We start from the raw sequence: 20,437 nt of genomic DNA on the forward strand, positions 1-20,437 counted from the left end.
CAATCGCAGGACACTATCCCTTTATTGCCCTCATCATGGGACCTAGCGATCGAATTCTTCTTTCTTTCTTTTTTTTTAGATTTCCTCGAAAGTTCCTCAACTATTTCCATTAAACTCGCCTTAAATAAGGGCACTTCTTGTGGAGAGGGGTGGATATTGCTCTTTAAGTATTATTTCATTGTAATGTGCGATTCTTTCTATTGCATCGCTAAAATTCACTATTTCTCTTTTCTGAGATTTTATCGAGAACGGTTTCTACGAATTTGTTTGCTTCTTAAATTCATTTCATTAATTGAGAGCTACAAATTTAGTTTACACCTTTTTCCTGGGCCTTCCCCTAGTGTTGCATATTTGTGCAACTGCAGTTATACCGCTTGCACACAATTAAGGATGGCTAAAATTTCGAGTTAGAGAAAATTTGAAAAGCAGAAGTACTTGTTTACTGAAATTGGCGCCTTGAGCATTGTGGTAGAAAACGTCTGTGAGCTCACATTAGATTGTTGCATGCACGATTCTCCTAAATAGTATTTTTTCTAACCACTGATGGAATTGGTCAGTCTTATGCGGCTCTAGTGGAACCCGATAATAATATTTTAGTCTAATTAGTCTTCCGTAAGTGCCACATTTGCTTAATTTTTTTGCAAGTATTCGAAAATGTTTCCCAAATTAGTTTGATGTAGGGTCTGTCACCTATTTGAAACTTTTCTAAAAAAATTAATTTTAGGAGGAGGAATGATTTGATTACATTGTGCAACTCTAGGTCAGCATGTTTGGGTATATTGAATGGGAAAAAGTTCTTTTTGTGTCATAATTCAAAAACGTAAAATACATACAGTTAAACTTTATTTTAAGGCGCGTCAACATCTGAGGTCATAGGCACCCGGAGTTTTTTTCTGTGTCGGCCTCCGACAGTGTTCTCTCGTTAAAGACAACACTGTCCATCACCTGACAATGATCAGTATGGAGTTCCTGGACGAAAAAATCTAAGGGCCAGCAGCTGAACTAGAGATCTCCGCGTTGGAATCCAGTATTCGCTAACACTCAGGTAATCTCTTCTATTGCATATAGTTAAAACTTCATATGTCGTTAGAGTGTCCGATAATAACTTGTCAAAATTCTGTGTTTGGGAATTACTGTTGACCGAAAGTGCGTGTTTATTGAACCGTTTTATTAATCTCTCATAATCCTCGTTAGAGAAATTAGTTTAATTTGCCAGATTTTGTTAAAGGGGAAATTTCACGCAATTAAGGAGCTGCGTCCAGTCTACCGCTTCAGGAACTGAAGGTCGCCTTCCTTACTCAGACGCTATCAGCTCAAAAACTCATTAACCAGAAAAAAGAAAGTGTAAAGACATTATTATTTATTTATTTGTTACATGGGCATAGCCCTATACAAAGGAAAGTGTAAAGACATGATGGCGAAGAAGGAAGCGAGGAGGCCGATATCAAGATCCCTTTGGGGAGAGGAGCTGCAGGAAAATGCATAGAGATAATGCAGTTTTGTGGGAACGATTTTCTATGAACTTGGGTGTTCCTTCCACCAACTCAATCATTCGATTTCGCAGAAGTGATTTCAAGAGGACCTTGACCTGGCGGAGTGGGGGCTGCCACGAACTGAATGGCACCACTCGCAACATCGAATTTTCCTACATATTTAATTATTACTGTCATTGCCTAGATTTCAAACCAGCACCTTACACCGAATCGACTCTTTAGAGGGGACATAGTCTCATTTTTAATGTAAATACCAAGTTTAAATACAATCGTAGTAGACATTTGCTAAAAGCTAAAAAAGCCAAAGAACAAAGTGGAATTTCGGATTTTGAATTCCCTTTAAATTCGGAATCTTAGCAGTCCCTACTTTTATAATAAATGGGAAAATATTTGTCCATTATTCTAAATGGTACTATAGAAGTAAATCATCAATAACCATCTAAACTGGATTGTTCTGACAAAATTTTTCCAATAATTCTTGTTTAGCGCCATTAGTACACTGTGAGTGCTAAGTTTACAAAACATTGTTGAAGCCATTTTGGAGAAAACCTCAATAACGTGAAAAATCCTTTCAGTAAAGAGGTACTTCCGGTTTCATTTGCCAAGTTTTAGAGCGGCACCAATTAACAACTTCATCTTGCTGCCATTTTTCGCTTCTTTTATTCTCTCCCACCAACACAGGGGAGCTCAAGACGATATTTATAAATCTAGCTAGGTCGCAGTCCTTTTCTCACCTAGAGAAACAGTTTTGTTTTTGTTGCTTGCAGTGTACTGGTGTTGCTGTCAATAAATTACAGATAAGTGTGCATTTAGAAGATAGATCTCAACGTTTGCAGAATGTTTGTAATGTCTACCTTATAATTTAATAAGGCTTGCTTCTTCAAGAAGCATACTTTAGACAGGGCACTTTGCTGCGGATGCACACTTTTCTAATTTTTGATAGCAAACTAGATCCAAAGACGTTGAAAATAAATAAAATACTGTAATTATTCATAGCATTTAGGTTTACCCTCGATATAAAGATCCCGAGTCAGACATTCCTGCGCTTTTATCGCCAGAAGGGGGGCCCCATGTAAGAGGGCGATGGCACCCTCCGTTCATGCAATCATTCTAATAAATGCAGATGATAAATAGCCCGCCCCAGATGCATCTGCCCCTATCAGCTATCAGATATAGCACATAATGTCATCATACACTCACTGAGTCGATCGTTTATTAATTTCACTTAGCTTCCCCACTCTGTATTCCCGATCTGACAGCAAATACGGCCACCATACCAAAGTTTCCAAGAAGCTTTCGCCGCAGTTACCAGTTTTGACATCAACTACATTTGAATTTAAGTGAATATTCCGTAGATAAATATATTTTTTTAAATACTTAATTCTCGCCATAGTTATAGTGAGGAAGGCTGATAAAACCCTTTCTTTGAGTGTTTGGTATAAACTCTTTCCCGACAATCATTTCAATCAGAAGATAAACTCAATGTGCTAAAGTTAGTAATTGGAAGATTTGATCAATCTGAGCTTTAGAAGTAGAAGAATTTCGAAAAAATAAGAAACTTATAAAACCATCTCATAAATTACAAATGAAGGGCGTTTAAAACTCCGTGTAACAATCTTCATCTTCTTCCATTTGGATACATCTATCTTGAGATATTATCGCAAGGGAAGATTACGGTTAAACCCTCGATCAATGAACTCCAGATGGCCCATTTCAATCTCGGCCTGCCGATCTGACCTCCATTAAGCACGTTTTATTTACTTCTTCGACAGTCATTGCACTGCTTATTCTTCAATTTCAACGAAGGGTTGAATTTGCAAACGACCCTTTATGGTTCCGCTTATTTTATTGCGCTTGATGTTCCTTTGATGTGGCGTCACGCATGGTCTTTGGCCAATCCAAGTCCACTAAGGGAACGAGGCCTGAGTATTCATGCTCTCAATTCTACTCTTTTGTGATCATTTTCTGCATCATCTTTAATTATCTTATGCAGCTTAATTATACAGCATCCTTAGTTATTACGTTTATTTAGGAGGTGCTCCGCGCCAAAGTAGGGTATATTAAGTATTTTAGTATGGGCATGAGAGCGTGAATGTGAGGGTATTCATTCGGATGGGTATTGCATATTCCCTCTAGAAATTGAAAATGGAAAATTAGTCCAGAAAATTTCCTCTGACGTAGTACTGTTAGGGAAAGTAATAATTAAATTTTGGGTTTTCCTGGTGTAATCAGCGCTGTTTAAATTTCATTGCGGTTATTTGGGGGGCTGTTAAGATTCTGGTGGACCTCTACTTGTAGTAGAATTATTGATTTTGTGTTGAGTTCTTCTTTAAGATTGAAAAACTCTTATCAATTTTGAATATTACATTAAACAGTTCTATTTAAAAGTTCTTGTTTTATTGCCTAATAAAAGGGAATTAATATCTGTAGCAATGATTTTGTTTTGATTCGCTGTATATTTGCCAGTATTTCATCGCGCAAAATTGCAATATCTGCTGCTGAATTTGGTTTTATTTTTTTTCGAATTTAATGAAATTCATATTTTGTCAGTTTTTTTAATTCATCCAGCTTCTCTCTGAATAGGCAAGCGAAGTTCGTGTTATGCAGATGTTTTTGCCATTGGGTCGTGAGGTGACTGCTTACTTAGCACCCATCTCCCGGTAATCCTTCCAGCTACTCTGCTTTTAAGCGCATCCATTGTTGTAAGTTAAGGTTCATCTATTTAAATAAGTAAAAAACCTTATTTCTTTCATTTGCCTTAATACTCGTAAGTATTGCGACCATGCCCAATGTTCGAAAATTTCGGAAATATCTGTCATGAGCGCCCCATATTCGAAAAGTGTTTTTCAGAGACTGTTCATTGTGTAGGTTTCTAAAACAATGCTAAAAATGAAAATTCCGGGAGATTAAACTTAATATTTCGATTTGGTCTTACCAAAGCTGTCGTGAAAATGCTTCTTGTTCTATGTATTCGTTCTATGTGTTCTATACAAACATTAGGTACCGCCTAAAATATTATTTGGCTACAATATGCAGTTTTATAATCAACATTTAAGATGATATTAGTAGTAGTTTAAAATGTTTTGAAATATGAAGCATGAAAAGATTTTGAAGTTGCAATTGTGTTAAGAGAAATTCTTTACCTCATAACTTTTCTTTCAAGCACTGGGTACATCTTGCTGCCACTTGATACCGCTCCTCTATAACTTTAAGAACTTTTCTCACACGTGCATTTCTCATGATACAAAACCTCTATAACTTTTGGCAATTTTCTATTCCTATTTAAATAAACAAAAATCCTATTTCTATTATCCACAAATACCTTTCACTTTCATTAGAAACGTGTCCCCAGAAAATAGGGAAAATGCGCTATAACTTACATGCTGATTGTGTTCTTGAGGTGATTTTAAATGGATTTAAACTATGCCGGAAACAAAGTTAAATCTCTTAATAATTCTTGATTTCAAAACCTATATTTGCTAGTTATGACTTCCAGTACCATTCAAAATTACTGAACAGTGGATTTTTGCATTCGACCGTTCCATTTATCATTCATTCGATTTGTCAGATACAATGATTTATTAATGGCAGAAACTGTTAACATTGTTCTGCTTGAAGATGTGGCTAATTAAGAAACTCACATGATGATGCAGTCAAACTCGGCTGCTGAGTTTCTTTAAAATAAGAAACCCTAAGAAATTGAGATTAGGTGCGCCACCCAGGCTACTCGATAATTGCGTGATTATAATGACGCCACTGAATCGATTTCAAATCTCTTGATAGGGTGAACATTAAATGAAATTCTCGGAGAGGGTTCTTAGCAGGCTTTCCTAAAAAGTAACCATTCGAGAATAATGTACGGTCCTCTGACTTACAAGAGGGATAAATGTGCGGCTCAAGCTGCGGGTTCGCATCATATTCAGCAATGGGAAGTAGGACCGATTGGATTTTCCGTTTTTCTGATGTGTCTGTCCGGTTTTCTTTAAACTTGAAAGTTTCTAGAGAATTTCTCTTGCAGTTTTGTGCAGTAATGCTGATCGCCCTACTCCAATCCTTAAAAGCCGTCCAGGGATTTCAACATATTTACGTTAAAATGTACGATTGGAATAATAGCGGTTCAAGTTTAGGTAATTATTGCCATTCCGATTTATTTAATTTTTAAGGTAGAAAGAGTTGGATGAGCAGGTCGTGTCTGTGGCAGGTACTTCTTAGAAGCACCTGTGTCTGCTCAGAAGGCACACCGTGCCCCACTCCGACGTGTCGTGGTGTTGTCCCCCACCCACACTGTCTGGCCGCCACTTTTTACCAGCCGTTCAAGTCATGGCTAATTCCCGACGGTATACAGGCCCCCTCACAACTCCTCTACTCATTTCTTCCTTGAAACAATCTTTCCGCTACAGTCTTCCTACAAGCCAGCCAACATAACACCAGCTAATCTGTATTCCATTGACCTGAAATCGTCATTCACAACCTAGCTTCTCAGTTGAACTCAATTTTGTTTGTAAATTTACACTTTTCTCGCTTAAAGGTCCCATTAGTACAAAATCAATACGTTTGATTTTCATTACTTTTTCTTACTGTAGTTTAAAATTTTATAAAACTCGGAATCTTTACTTAATAGCTTTCAATAGTTATATAATCAATAGTTCAATAGTTATATCTCCTTAACAAAAACTTACAGTTTAAAATGTTAAGTATAAGGGTTGATTAAACGCCAAAAGGTACACAAACAGCAGTACCCAACATTTCATTAATACTTCATTGATATTATTTAAGTAATTTTACTGCATTAATTTTCATTAATAAGTTATTTTTTAGAATTTATTAGATGTCACAGACCCTTATGCTGGCCATTTTCGTCTACAAAATATTTACTCAAGTAGCACACCATTTAACTTAGATTGACTGTAATATCTATTTATCTATAATAATCAAACTATTAATTACAGGTGAAAAAGAAAACGTTATAAAAAAAAGAGGCTAAAAAATTCAAAAACTTTTTTAAAAAAATGCTTACACCAACATACATCAATGATTTTTTAAATTTTATTTATTTATTTTATTTTTAAATATAAATCTTCGGTTTAAGTTCATTCTTCGATTAAAGTAATTGTTATTTTATGTAGAAGTCAAACGTTTATAATAATAGGTAATAATTATCTGGCTTTATCGCAAATAATATAGTTTTCTTCAATTACATTCTCCATCTAGGTGTTCTCCCCACAATGTTGTATACATGTAATATAAAATGAATAAGATATGCATATTTTTAGGACAGCTAATTATTCCAGTATTTTATTATAAGTAAAATTAGGGGGACTAAATTAAATTACAATTGAGAAATGAATAATTGTTGTTGAATAATCTACTTGTTATTAACTGTGTGTTATTTGTGCTCACGAATATTTCGGTAAGACGAATTCAAGACTGAAATATTCTTTTAATCCGTGATTCAAATTTAAACAGTAGTCGACTCTAACTTTCTCTTTTTCTACTTTAACATGCATGTATAAGATGTGACAACTTCAGAATAAAGGGCATATTAAAGATAAATCCGAAGAATAATTTGGAATAGAGTTAAAATAAAGTACCTATTTAATAACGAAGATATAATATAAATTTTATCACAATTATAACAAAAAAATATGAATGAACTGGCCAGCATAAGGGTCTGTGACATCTAATAAATTCTAAAAAATATTAATGATAATTAATGCAGTAAAATTCCTTAAATAATATCAATGAAGTATTAATGAAATGTTGGGTACTTGCTGATTTGTGTACCTTTTGGCGTTTAATCAACCCTTATACTTAACATTTTAAACTGTAAGTTTTTAAGGAGATTTTTGTACCTTTTGGATAGATTTTCCTTTTTGTCTATTTTACAAAGTTACATATCTGCTTTACATATTTTTTTAAAATTTGGAATAAGCAATTCTATCATTATAACCTGATAAGGTGTTAAGTCGGGACCGTAACTACCACTGGAGAGATCTTTTTAAAGAATGATTATAGTTACGGTCCCCAAACCATCCTCAATAACAATTTTTTCGAGAAAGCGTTTTGAATAAAATAGGAAGGTATTTGTACGTAAATAGCAAAATTAAACTGCGATTTCAGTACTTCTCCCTAAAGGGCAAAGAGGCAAAGATTTTGAATCGGAATCACATTACATCGGAACCGATGTAAATCGGTTCACCCATTGATCATTTTTACGATTGCAGTACTTCCTCTTACTAGGTGTAGGAGCATTATGGCACTTCACAGCTGCGTAGAGGAGCTTTAATTACTTCTTCGGGCTAAATTTTATAAAATCGGACTAAGCGTTATAGAAATATTAGTAATAATAGTTTTAGAGAAGGCCTTACTTGCGTGGGACAAACTACCCTCCTTATGAGGCACAGCGTCGAGACTTTTAAAGTGCAAATCTGTACAAAACTTCGATTCGAATGACACTTCATTCATGAAAATCGGTTCACGTGTCAATAATTTGAAACGATTTCTATACTTCCCCTTAACAAGTGTAAGAGCAGATCGTCGCTTTAATGTTACGTAGTGGAGCCCTAACCCTATCATCCTACCAAATTTTATCAAAATCGGGCCAAGATTTACAGAGTAATTAGTAATAATAATTTTGGAGGGGGTCTTACATAATGGGGGCTAACTCCTTTCTCATTCGATGTACAGCGTCGAGACCCCCAAAAGGCACATCTACATAAAATTGCGGCTCGAATGATACCACAATCATGAAAATCGGTTCACGCGTTTAGGCGCTACGTTGTTTACAAAAAAGGTAACAAGAACAAGAAGAAGAAGATAAGGGTCTGTGACATCTAATTAAATTTTCGGCAACTTTTTTCTCGAAACCTATTAGATCTGGGTGGTTGCAAAAAAATTACAGTTATAAAGGAGGATTTGCCCTATATTATAAAGAAAATTTGGGAATTTTATCTTTTATAGAAAAATAGAAAAAAATTGTCAAAGTTGGGTGTTTTTCAACGTTACACTTTTTCGTGCAGTTTTTGATGGTCAACCCTTATACAACTGTCCTACCGGACAGTTTTAAAACTGTCCGGTAGGACAGTTGTATAAGGGTTGATTAAAACTGTCCGGTAGGACAGTTGTATAAGGGTTGATCGTCAAAAAGCGTAACGTTGAAAAACACCCAACTTTGACAATTTTTTTCTCTTTTTCTATAAAAGATAAAATTCCCAAATTTTCTTTAAATCTTACTCCAAACCCTCCTTCATAAGTGTAATTTTTTTGCAACAACCCAGATCTAATAGGTTTTGAGAAAAAAGTTGCCGAAAATGAGCAAAAACTGCAATTTCAGAAATTGTTGTTGTTGTTGTTCTTCTTCTTCTTGTTGTTGTTGTTGTTGTTGTTACCTTTTTTGTAAACTGCGTAGCGCCTAAACGCGTGAACCGATTTTCATGAATGAGGTGTCATTCGATTCAGAATTTTATGTAGATGTGCCTTTTGGGGGTCTCAACGCTGTACATAGAATAGGAGAGGAGTTAGCCCCCTTTATGTAAGGCCCCCTCCAAAATTATTATTACTAATTACTCTGTAAATCTTAGCCCGATTTTGATATAATTTGGTAGGATGATAGAGTTAGGGCTCCTCTACGTAACATTAAAGCGGCGATCAGCTCTTACACTTGTTAAGGGAAAGTATAGCAATCGTTTCAAATTATCGACACGTGAACCGATTGTCATGAATGAAGTGTCATTCGAATCGAAATTTTGTACAGATTTGCACTTTAAAAGTCTGAACGCTGTGCCTCATAAGGAGGGGAGTTTGCCCCACCCAAGTAAGGCCCTTTCTAAAACTATTATTACCAATATTTCTATAACGCTTAGTCCGATTTTGATAAAATTCAGCTCGAATAAGTTGTTAAAGCTCCTCTACTTGGCTGTGCAGGGCCATCAAGCTCTTGCACCTACTAAGAGGAAGTACTGCAATCGTTAAAATTATCAATGGGTGAACCTATTTACATTAATGAATTGTAAATCTTTGCCTTTTAGGGAGAAGTACTGTAATCGCAGTTTATTTTTCTTACTCCTCTTAAGAGGAAGTACTGAAATCGCCGTTTAATTTTGCTTTTTACGTACAAATACCTTCCTATTTTATTCAAAACGCTTTCTCAAAAAAATTGTTATTGAGGATGGCAACTATAATCATTCTTTAAAAAGATCTCTCCAATGGTAGTTACAGTTCCGACTTAACACCTTATCAGGTTATAATGATAGAATTGCTTATTCTAAATTTTAAAAAAAATCTGTGAAACAGATAAGTAACTTTGTAAAATAGACAAAAATGAAAATCTATCCAAAAGGTACAAAAATCTCTTTAACAAAAACTTACAGTTTAAAATGTTAAGTATAAGGGTTGATTAAACGCCAAAAGGTACACAAATCAGCAAGTACCCAACATTTCATTCATGCTTAGCTGATATAATTTAAGTAATTTTGCTGCATTAACTTTTTCTTCACATTTTTTTAGAAATTATTAGATGTCACAGACCCTTATGCTGGCTAGATCATTCATAATATTATTTTGTTATAATCATGATAAAATGTATATTATATCTTCTTTTTTAAATATAGGTACTTTATTTTAACTCCATTTCAAATTATTCTTTGGATTTATCTTTAATATGCCCTTTATTTTTAGTAGTCACATATACATTCATGTTAAAGTAGAGAAAAACAAAGTTAGAGTCGGCTACTGTTTAAATTTGAATCACGGATTTAACAGAATATTTCAGTCTTGAATTCGTCTTACCGAAATATTCGTGAGCACAAATAACTCACAGTTAATAACAAGTAGATTATTCAACAATTATTCATTTCTCAATAAATTGTAATTTAATTTAGTCTCCCTAATTTTACTTATAGTAAAATACTGGAATAATTAGCTGCCCTAAAAATATGCATATCTTATTTATTTTATATTACATGTATTCAACATTGTGAGAAGAACAGCTACATTGAGAATGTAATTGAAGAAAACTATATTATTTGCGATAAAGCCAGGTAATTATTACCTATTATTATAAACGTTTGACTACTACATAAAATAACAATTACTTTAATCAAAGAATGAACTTAAACCGACGATTTAAAAAAATAAATAAAATAAAATAAACAAAATCATTGATGTATGTTGATATAAGCATTTTTTAAAAAAAGGTTTTGAATTTTTTAGCCTCATAATTTTTTTTTATTTTTTATAACGTTTTTCTTTTTCACCTGTAATTAATAGTTTGATTATTATAAATAACTAGATATTACAGTCAATCTACAGTGCTACTTGAACAAATATTTTGTAGATGAAAATGGCCAGCATAAGGGTCTGTGACATCTAATAATTTCTAAAAAAATGTGAAGAAAAAGTTAATGCAGCAAAATTACTTAAATTATATCAGCTAAGCATGAATGAAATGTTGGGTACTTGCTGATTTGTGTACCTTTTGGCGTTTAATCAACCCTTATACTTAACATTTTAAACTGTAAGTTTTTGTTAAAGATTCTAAAAAATGTGAAAGAAAAGTTAATGCAGCAAAATTACTTAAATTATATCAGCTAAGCATGAATGAAATGTTGGGTACTCGCTGATTTGTGTACCTTTTGGCGTTTAATCAACCCTTATACTTAACATTTTAAACTGTAAGTTTTTGTTAAGGATCTTTTATAGAAAAAGAGAAAAAAATTGTCAAAGATGGGTGTTTTTCGACGTTACGCTTTTTCGTGCAGTTTTTGACGATCAACCCTTATACAACTGTCCTACCGGACAGTTTTAATGATCTGGCGTGAACTCTCATAACTTTGTTATTAAGAAAGCCATTGATGTTTATAGTTTATGGAATTTCGTGATGAAATATTTGGCACGTAAGGTTTAGTTTAGAGTTTGCACCCTAAATAGGAGCCGCTACTGGTGTGCATTGAACTGATATTCCTTCCCAGAACCTTTTTTAAGAGAATTTTTACTGAAAAATGCCACAGTATCAAATAAATATGTCCACAATTATCAGGTGACAGCACAGTTAAAAGTAAATCTTGTAAATGATTGTTAGTATCTCCAACTAGAAAGTCGATTCAAATGATATTTTAGGTTGATCGATCGTTACAAATATTTAATTTATGTTTTATGACAACATCCGACATTTCTTAAATATTCTGCTCATACGCGCGCCGAAGGTTTCTGTTGCGGAGCTGTGAATATAGGCCGCAACTTGATGGGCTGCTGTTGAGAGAAGCGTGTCCGGAGTGGAACAGTTAGCTTGTGTTACAAAAACTGGTCGCACCAGAGATGACTAAGTGTACTAACCAGCCAGTCTGCTTTATTACCTTCACTCGCAGCTTTTTGTTTCAACTCTGTATACATTATGAATGTCTGCAACAGTGTTGAGTGATTTTGTTTGATAACTCCAGTCGCATCAACACATCTCTCGTAAATCGCATTCAAGACTTTCATTTTTACAAATTTGTTCAATTTTTTACTTTCTTGTCCTTGGTACTATTAGATCCCAACCATCATCGTCTTTCTTTCAACTTTCTGGAGCTGGTGAAACACTTGCTGGACAATTTGACTATCTGCCCCCCTGGCAGCAGGACATTCTCTAGGGTGTCATTTCAGTAAAGGCTCAACATCTAATAAATTTTAATAAGTATTAAATATGGAAACAAATTTCTGATTTTGAGAAAATGACATGAACGGATGTGTCACTTTATTGAATATACTCGTATTTTAGTTTCAGCTGTTCTCTTGCAGTTAGGTGTGGACGTTTATTTCAAATTGTAAGTTTCAATAACATTTATTTACTGAAACGGCGAGTTAGTCGTGTGAGTGTCCTAACAAAATGTTTTAAAATTCATCAAAATGCCTCATAAGTTCTTAAATCTCGAGCCGATGTGCACAGAATTATGAGTACCTTTCAGTAGTAAAAGAAAGCTGTGGAGAAAACATAAACGATTTTCTTTAGTTGCAATTTAAGTTATTAAATATCTTGGAAAATGAGCGTTTGCACGGACAAAATGTAGTTGACTTCAATAGTAACATGTTCACAATAGTTGGGAAGGGAACGTTTATAGGTAGGTCTGCCATACGTCCAAATTCAAATCAAACCTGACTAGACACGGAACTTACCATAAAGGATCTATTTTATGCAGTTCATCACAGAAGGCTGTTTTCTATAAGTAATGCTATAGTTGAACCAAACGAATGAAATTCACCTATTGGCAACCATCTTTAGAGCGCAATGATTAGATGTTTAAAGAACGCACTGTGTTTACCAGCCAGTTTATTCCCAATTGTTTAGAGGAGCTCCATCAAGTGCCACACTGTACGGTTCTAACACTTGTGTAACATTTTATTATCGAATGTCTAATTAAAATTCTAAGTAAGCAAATACACCGGAAGTGTAATTTCACAGAATTTCTCGCATTTCCTGTAATTTTTTAGAAAGTTGCCGAAGGGTTTGATTCGAACAAAACGTGTAATGAATAGCTTCTTTCGAAAGTGTGTTTCTGGAGTTGCTGTGACGTAATGTGGCCTATCATTTTAGAAGAAAATCTAAGAACACCGCCCTAGATTCTTACCCAAGTTGGCGGAAACTTCAGCAAGTCGGGTGTCTTCTCGCAGCAGATTTGGTAACGTACTTTTTTAAAGGGTACCAGAGAAGTAAGAGCCAATAATTGTTGGCGTATAAGTGAAATATTAATTATTTCGTTCTTAAAATTAAGCGAATCTTATTTAAAATTGATGTGTGTTGTATAAATAGAGTGGTTATCTGGTGTTGTGACCTTGACACAGCCAGTTGAACTTGAGCGACTAGGGGTGTCCTTCAAGGCGGACACCTTGCCTAACTTTACTTTGGCTGAAAGATCCTTTCTTGCCTCCTTCCTCCATTATTGGGCCATCATAAATCGTTCCACATACCTATTTAATTCGTAAGAAAATGTTCTAGGTGGTGTAGTTAAAACATGAGACAGTTGGCACATGCGAGTAAAGCCTCCCTACATTTTTAAAAGTAGTCCCTTCTATGCATTTTCCTGTGTAAATATTTTAATTAAAGTTGCAGATGTAATCGATTCAACTCTAAAGAACAGCGTTTTTAAAAACATCTCAAAAAACTGGAAAAATTTAACCGTTAAAGAACTTCTTCAAGTTTACCGATTTTGATATAAATATTGTAGCAGGTCTGCCTTAAGCGCAATATCAAATTTGAAGTTTCTATTTTGTTAACGGTACACGCTCAGACCATTTTGTTAAAGTCACTCAGCTGACCTCGGAACGAATATTTCCGATGAAAAAACAAAATGGAGTATTCGCGCGATTACCTTTCCTTTTTGTAATATACCAAGAGGAAATAGAAATATTTGCCCTATTTTTGTTTTTTAGATTGTGTGGATTTCTGTCTGATTATGTGCCTAATGAAGGAGTACATTGGGAGAGCAATTAACGGTACATTATAGCAGGACAGGGTTTGAGTGTAGGGAGTAACCTTGATATTTAGACTGTGCAAACCTCACGTAGCAACCTTCACTTAAATCAAATATTTACCTCACTCGTTCTTATCTTTCCTTTATTTTTATCTTCAAAATTGAATCCCAGTACTCTAACTCCTTAACAAAAACTCACAGTTTTAAAAGTTAAGTATAAGGGTTGATTAAGCGCCAAAAGGTACACAAATCTGCGAGTACCCAACATTTCATTAATACTTCATTGATATTATTTAAGTAATTTTACTGCATTAACTTGTCATTAATATGGGTGGTTGCCAAAAAATTACAGTTATGAAGGAGGGTTTGGAGTAAGATTTAAAGAAAATTTGGGAATTTTATCTTTTATAGAAAAAGAGAAAAAAAATTGTCAAAGTTGGGTGTTTTTCAACGTTACGCTTTTTCGTGCAGTTTTTGATGGTCAACCCTTATACAACTGTCCTACCGGACAGTTTTAATTTTTTAGAATTTATTAGATGCCTTGTATTGGCAATTTTCATATACAAAACATTTGTTCTGTAAAGTGTAACACCCATTAATTTAGATTGATTGTAATAAAAGATATCGAACTATAATAAAATGATAATTAAAAATATAGTTATTATGACGCTAATTATTTAAGAAAAAAATTTAAAAATGCATACACCAACATTTTGCCGTTTTTTTTTCGCTTTTTTTGGCATCTCATTTTGTATAGCAGTGGAAGATAAACATCCTCGGTTTAACTTCATCGATTTAAATTGATTGTTACTTCACTTTATTTAGAAGTTAACCGTTAACCGTTAAAATTGATAGGTAATCTACTTTATTAATATTAAATGTTGATGTAGTATCCTTCAATTACATTCTTTATCTAGATCTTCTCCCAACAATGTTATATATACGTGTACCTAATATTAATTTAAATAGATAAAGGTATGCATATTTTTAGGATTAAACAATTATTTATTGTTTAATATAGATACTCATATACATATTTAGGATTTTTTGGATTAGGCAATTATTGCTAATGTACTTCGCTAATTACTTGATTACAAAACTTCTTTTAAGTACTCAATTAAAGGGACTTAATTAAATTATAATTTAGAAATATATTACCATTCCAAGTAGTTATTTATTTGTTATTAACTTTGTGTAATTTGTGCTCTCGTTTTGTTCTGTAGAAAAAAATTCCCAATTTCAATGAAATTGACCAATATTTTCGTTTGTCAAAAGTAGAAAGTAGAAACATGAAAAATACAGGTCTTCCATTTTATCACGGGTCAAAAAGGACGTAGTGTGTGACACATGTGGGAGGCAGGCGTGGTTTAATAAACAGCTCTCGCTTCTGATTGGCTTTTCAACCAACCTACTTTTCACGCTTCCATTCTTCTCTGTGATTGGCCAAATTGTTTATTGATGAAAAATTAAAGTTTATTTTTTTTTACTAATTTTCCCCCCGTAGGTAAGTAATGAAGAATCAAAATATGCAATAAAAAATTTTCTCAATAAAAACCTGAAAAATAAAAGATTTTGATGTCTTAATGTCTAGTTTTCTATACTAATAATGTGAGGGTAAACAGGAAATTGGGAATAATGGTTATTATCTTGGAAAGTAGGTAAAAGAAAATTGTGGTTGATGTTTTACCTATTGTTCCCCGCCATTTTGTATGTTTATTTGAATTGGGCTGTTATTTATAGATTGTTAAAGATTTAATTATTAATAGTTTGATAGTTTAAAATGATGCTTAGAGTTGCTGACCCTAAAGAGTTCCATTAAAAAATTTTTTTTTTGGTAAAACGTTTCGAAAGGACACATTAAAAAAATTATATTTTTTTTTGCAGCTTTATAGACTGTAGGACGAAGTTAGTACAGGAAGGTAGAGATGGTGGGTTTCAGTTCACCCATTGACTACTTTTAATTTTTCATTAGACCTATTTACAATATATTAGAATATTTGAGGGAAGGGATTAGCTATGCGGTTAGCGTATTGGATTCCCACGCGCCTTAAGTGAATACAGTACTCATCAATTATGAACTGCTATAATAATTTTTATATTTTTAGTTAGTTCATGTGAATTACTATATACAAGTCGCTTACAAATTATATAAATTTATAAAAATATATTGTTTAAAAAAAAAAATAATCCTCAAATCTGCCACTACAATGTTGTCTGTTACATAAAATTGTTAAAGAACGCAAATTTTTAGTTAAAACAGTTATTATTTAAATAGTTTCATAACTATTTACTTATCACACTATTGTACACGGATGCGTTAATGGTTTTATTAATTGTGAGTAATTTCGTATTCAACTGTAAAGTGGAATTTAGGATTGTAATTTTGGTTTAGATTTCTGTAGATATATATAAAATTGATTTGTATATCTGTGGATAATAAATAAATGTTCCTACGTTGAGAATAATGGGGCTGATTCTTGCTACGTATAGAAGAATATAATGCTTTTATTAATACATAATTGTCAGTTCATAAGCAGAAAAATGGCACAAATATTGTTATCCCCAAAGTTCCACTGCTCCAAGCGAAACCTGCAGACGTAATTTTATATACGTCAGGAATACGCTTTGGTACAAGTCAATAAGCTGCTGAATGTGCCAGCTGAAAGTACTTCACTGCATCGATTTTTCAGTTTTTTGTTTATTTTCTCGAACGGCTCAATCGATTTTCTTTAAACTTAGTTCGCTGATTATAAAGACGTAAATCTGTAACTTTTGTTTGAAACATTTTTCAAGAAGGAAGTTCTGGAGAGGAGGTGGGTTATCATTTAAAGGTCACCTTTATTACATTAATAAGACTTCATATACAAGTGAATCTAAATTTAGTAGATTTTAGCAATTATTTCTCCCAAAGTAGTATCAAAGAATTGATGTTTGGAGCTTTGTAGCCCTTTGCTACAAAAATGGTACTGACTTTTACTCGAAAACAAAAAATTCTATTTGCGCATTAAATCTCTCCACATCAGTTTTCTTTTTTCAATTTTGTTTAAGATCTTCGCGAAAACGCCTCCACGATTCTTGCCTACCGGGCACACTTATTCTACACTTATCTATCTTCTGTTTGGAACGATTTACCATGAAAATTGTGCTGGAAGTCTTTAGTGTATTCACATACGTTTCTTTAGAAACCAAATAGTGTGAAGGCGGCGATATTGAGTGAACTTACACGGATATGAAGCCACATTTAGTAAAAATTAATTGGGTACAAAAATATAAGTCCTTTGAGGATGGCGATTCACACCAGATTTACTTTCTGTTGCTGCGGGTCCCGGGAACCTTGTAAGGGAAAGAGTTGAGAAATGGAATGCAGAGGGTCGGTTTATCTTGGAACGGCCTTTTCAAGCTTGCGTTGGCAGCGCGAGTTCATCATGCCCTGCTGCGCTCATATCCATTATACGCATATTTTCAGAAATATGCGGCAAAAAATAACAACGGAAAGTAATTATCAATCCGGAGGAGGAGCAAATGCTAACAGATGAATAATGCTGCTCCGATATTGGCGCTCCTAATGAAATCGCCAACTCGTTTCTCTCCCCGCCCTGGCTGCTCTCCTTTGTCTTTCCCCCGCTTTTTTCTTTCCAGCTTTTTCTTCACTAGCCACTTTTCTTGATTACACCTCCTTCGTCAATTACCTAATACACATTATCTTAAAATAGGAAATTGTAATTTCGCCCGTCCGTCACGTGGCTTTTGCCGATTTTTCCTGTGGTCCTCACCCGACTATTTCCACAGTGGTCATTGTCGTCAGACATAAGCAACCAACAGCCCTCGCTTGTTCACAGTATTAGTATATTATTTCTCTCTCGTACAGTAAAAGGTGCTAGGTAAGATCACATCTATTTTCATATCCCTGAGTTCAGAAAAGTGCTTTTTGCTAGTGGGTCTTTCTTTTTGTATATACATAGGTGTAGCGATATAAACTTACAGCCAGGCAGATAGATTGCCAATTTCGTGCATAATTTTTTGCCAAACCTTTGTCCTTGGGACTAGGTCGTCTTCAGGAATGCTTTACGAATATTTTTTACATTGTTACACTTAAGGTTGATGTCTTCCATCCTGACTGTTTAGGTGAGCCTTAATGTATAGGTCTATTATTATTCAGTTGCTGATCTTATTGAAGTCTAAACTTAAATTTTGAGAGTATTTTGAAGAATAAAAAGTGCAGCTGCATCATCTCCTAATGCATTAGGAACATTGATCTTCTGTATAGAGTTTAATCTAAGCTATATTAAAACCGTCCGAGACAGTTGATCGTTAAAAAATGCTCGTAAAAGCGTAACCTTGAAAACCACTCAACTACAAATCAAATAGATTTTGAGAAACCGCTTTCCATGAATAAATCGTTATTCAATTCGAAATTATATAGATGTGCCATTTCTGGGGTCTGTATTGTATGTGCTTTGAGAGGGGAGTCAGCCCCACGTAAGTAAGGCCCTTCTAAAATTATTATTAATCTCCTTACAAAAACTTACAGTTTAAAAAGTTAATTACAAGGGTTGATTAAACGCTAAAAAGTACACAAATCAGCAAGTACCCAAATTTTCGTTCATACTTGGCTGTAATTTCAGCCGTTTAGAAACGTTTGAACAAGCTTATGTGTTTTATTTGAATTTTCTAGCCCCACGACATAGGCCCCACGGCATAGGCCCCACGGCTACAAGAGGCTTATTGTGCCTTCCCCTTTTTGATCAAGTAGACGAATCCTCCCCTACTAAAGAGTTTGAGGCCTTTCCCAACTAGTTCATTTTGCGCTATTATCTCCTTTGGCCTCAAAGGTCCAAAGGTTTCATTGCGTAACCATCGATAGCAGCGGAATCGAACAACATGTGAGAGGTCATTTCCTCCTCTTCCTGACACAATTTCCGAGGTAATAAGCCCCACCTTGTACAGTTCTTTCTGAACCTACCATGCCCCGTAAATAGGCCTGTAATCAGAGTAATCTCATTTCTATCCATACACAGAGCCTCTTCGGTTCTTTGTTATCACAGCCAAGTCATAGTCTTGCTGTGTTTGGCCCCAGGACACATCACCTATGTTCATGTTCTCTCCAGATCCAATCTCTGAGAGCCACACGTACTTCCATGGGTGATTTCCATGAGTAGCGGCACTACTAAAGATCCCCGTAATCAATAGACAGGCCAGTCTCAGCACCCTGGCAGAGCCTTAATGACCGTCTGTTTTTCAGTCTTCCTCCGCCAAACCACTGCCTACCTTCCTATTCCGTAGGTGATGATAGGTATGACTGTTCGTGTTTAGAGCCAGTGGGTCTTTTTGGGCGAAGACTTCAGATTCTAGTAGCATCACAAAGAGCCTGTTTTGCCTTCAGTGTAACTTTATCTAAATGTGCTTTCCAAGTGAGTCTGGAGTCAAGGACTACGCCCAGATGCTTAACCTCACCCGACACATCCAGTGTTTTGTCAGAAATTCTAAGATTTTGTAGCTCTCTATGTCCCATCTCCTAGTAAAGGGACCAGAATAGTCTTATAAGGGTTCTCAGTAATATCTACCCTTCTAACTCAATTTTCTATGATCTTGAGTGCTTCCTGCATGAGCTCAGCAACGATTATCTCGTGCCTGCCCTGACCACCACAGTAATATCATCTGCGTAGCCCAGGACCGAGAACCCACGAAGGTCTAGCATTTCAAGTTAGTCGTCTGCGACCAAGCACCACAGGAGCGGAGATAGAACCCCCCTGAGGGCAACCCCGGGAAGTCGTTATTTCCAACGTGCGACGGGGGGTATGAACGGTCACCTGTGGCAGACCCCTCACTAGTTATGCATAAAGCTAAGCATATTTTTAGGATAGGAAATTATTGTTCAAGTACTTCGCTAATTATTTGATTATTCTATAAACTTACTTTAAAAAAATAAAATAATAGTTGACAATTTTTTTTTTTTTTTTTTTTTTCGGCGCATCAACTTCTTGGTCATTAGCGCCAGTTGACAACTATTATTTCCCTAAAGGCAAAACATAAACATTTTTATGTCAAGTAATTATTGTGTATTGTAATATTTTTTTTGTTAATTATGTGCCATAGTCATGAAGGAGACCTTCTCCTTTGGACGAAAGCTTGGCACTCAAACTTATGACTGAAACTGGCAATAATCTTTCTCCTTTTGGGTTATAAAATCTTTCACCAAAAAGATGGCCGTATTTCAGTTTTTCGTGTTAGAAATTTTATAGAAAATCAACTGCCAGGGTTACATACTCTGCTGGTTACACACAAATATATTAAGTTTATACTTTCAAGCAAGGGCGCCAGGGTAGCCGAGCGGTTAGAGGCGAGGCCTGCGAAGCTAATATGAATTGTGGTACTGGGTTCGATTCTCAGTCTTAGGCCTTGGATTTTATTTAATGGTAATTAAAAGAAATTGACAGTAAAGTATGTTTGCTAGTCGCCTCCGTCCACGACACCTAATTGGTAGTTGGACGTTAAGCC

At 34.8% G+C, this 20,437-nt stretch overlaps 1 protein-coding gene across 13 annotated transcripts in view; it reads left to right on the forward strand.

Moving 5' to 3' along the window:
* Positions 1-20,437, forward strand: part of sd (TEA domain transcription factor 1 homolog scalloped) — a 318,794-nt gene that overhangs the window by 12,529 nt on the left and 285,828 nt on the right. For 2 of the 13 annotated variants that reach the window (XM_074134411.1, XM_074134415.1), the window contains one exon: positions 853-1,045. The exons of the other annotated variants lie outside the window; for them this stretch is intronic. The gene's annotated coding sequence lies outside the window, so the exon portion shown is untranslated. The remainder of the gene's footprint in view (positions 1-852; positions 1,046-20,437) is intronic. 13 annotated transcript variants of the gene reach the window in all.

Source organism: Rhodnius prolixus, unplaced genomic scaffold, assembly GCF_049639745.1.
Source record: "Rhodnius prolixus isolate KJV_2025 unplaced genomic scaffold, Rpr scaffold_16, whole genome shotgun sequence".
In the NCBI taxonomy this organism is placed as follows: domain Eukaryota; kingdom Metazoa; phylum Arthropoda; class Insecta; order Hemiptera; family Reduviidae; genus Rhodnius; species Rhodnius prolixus.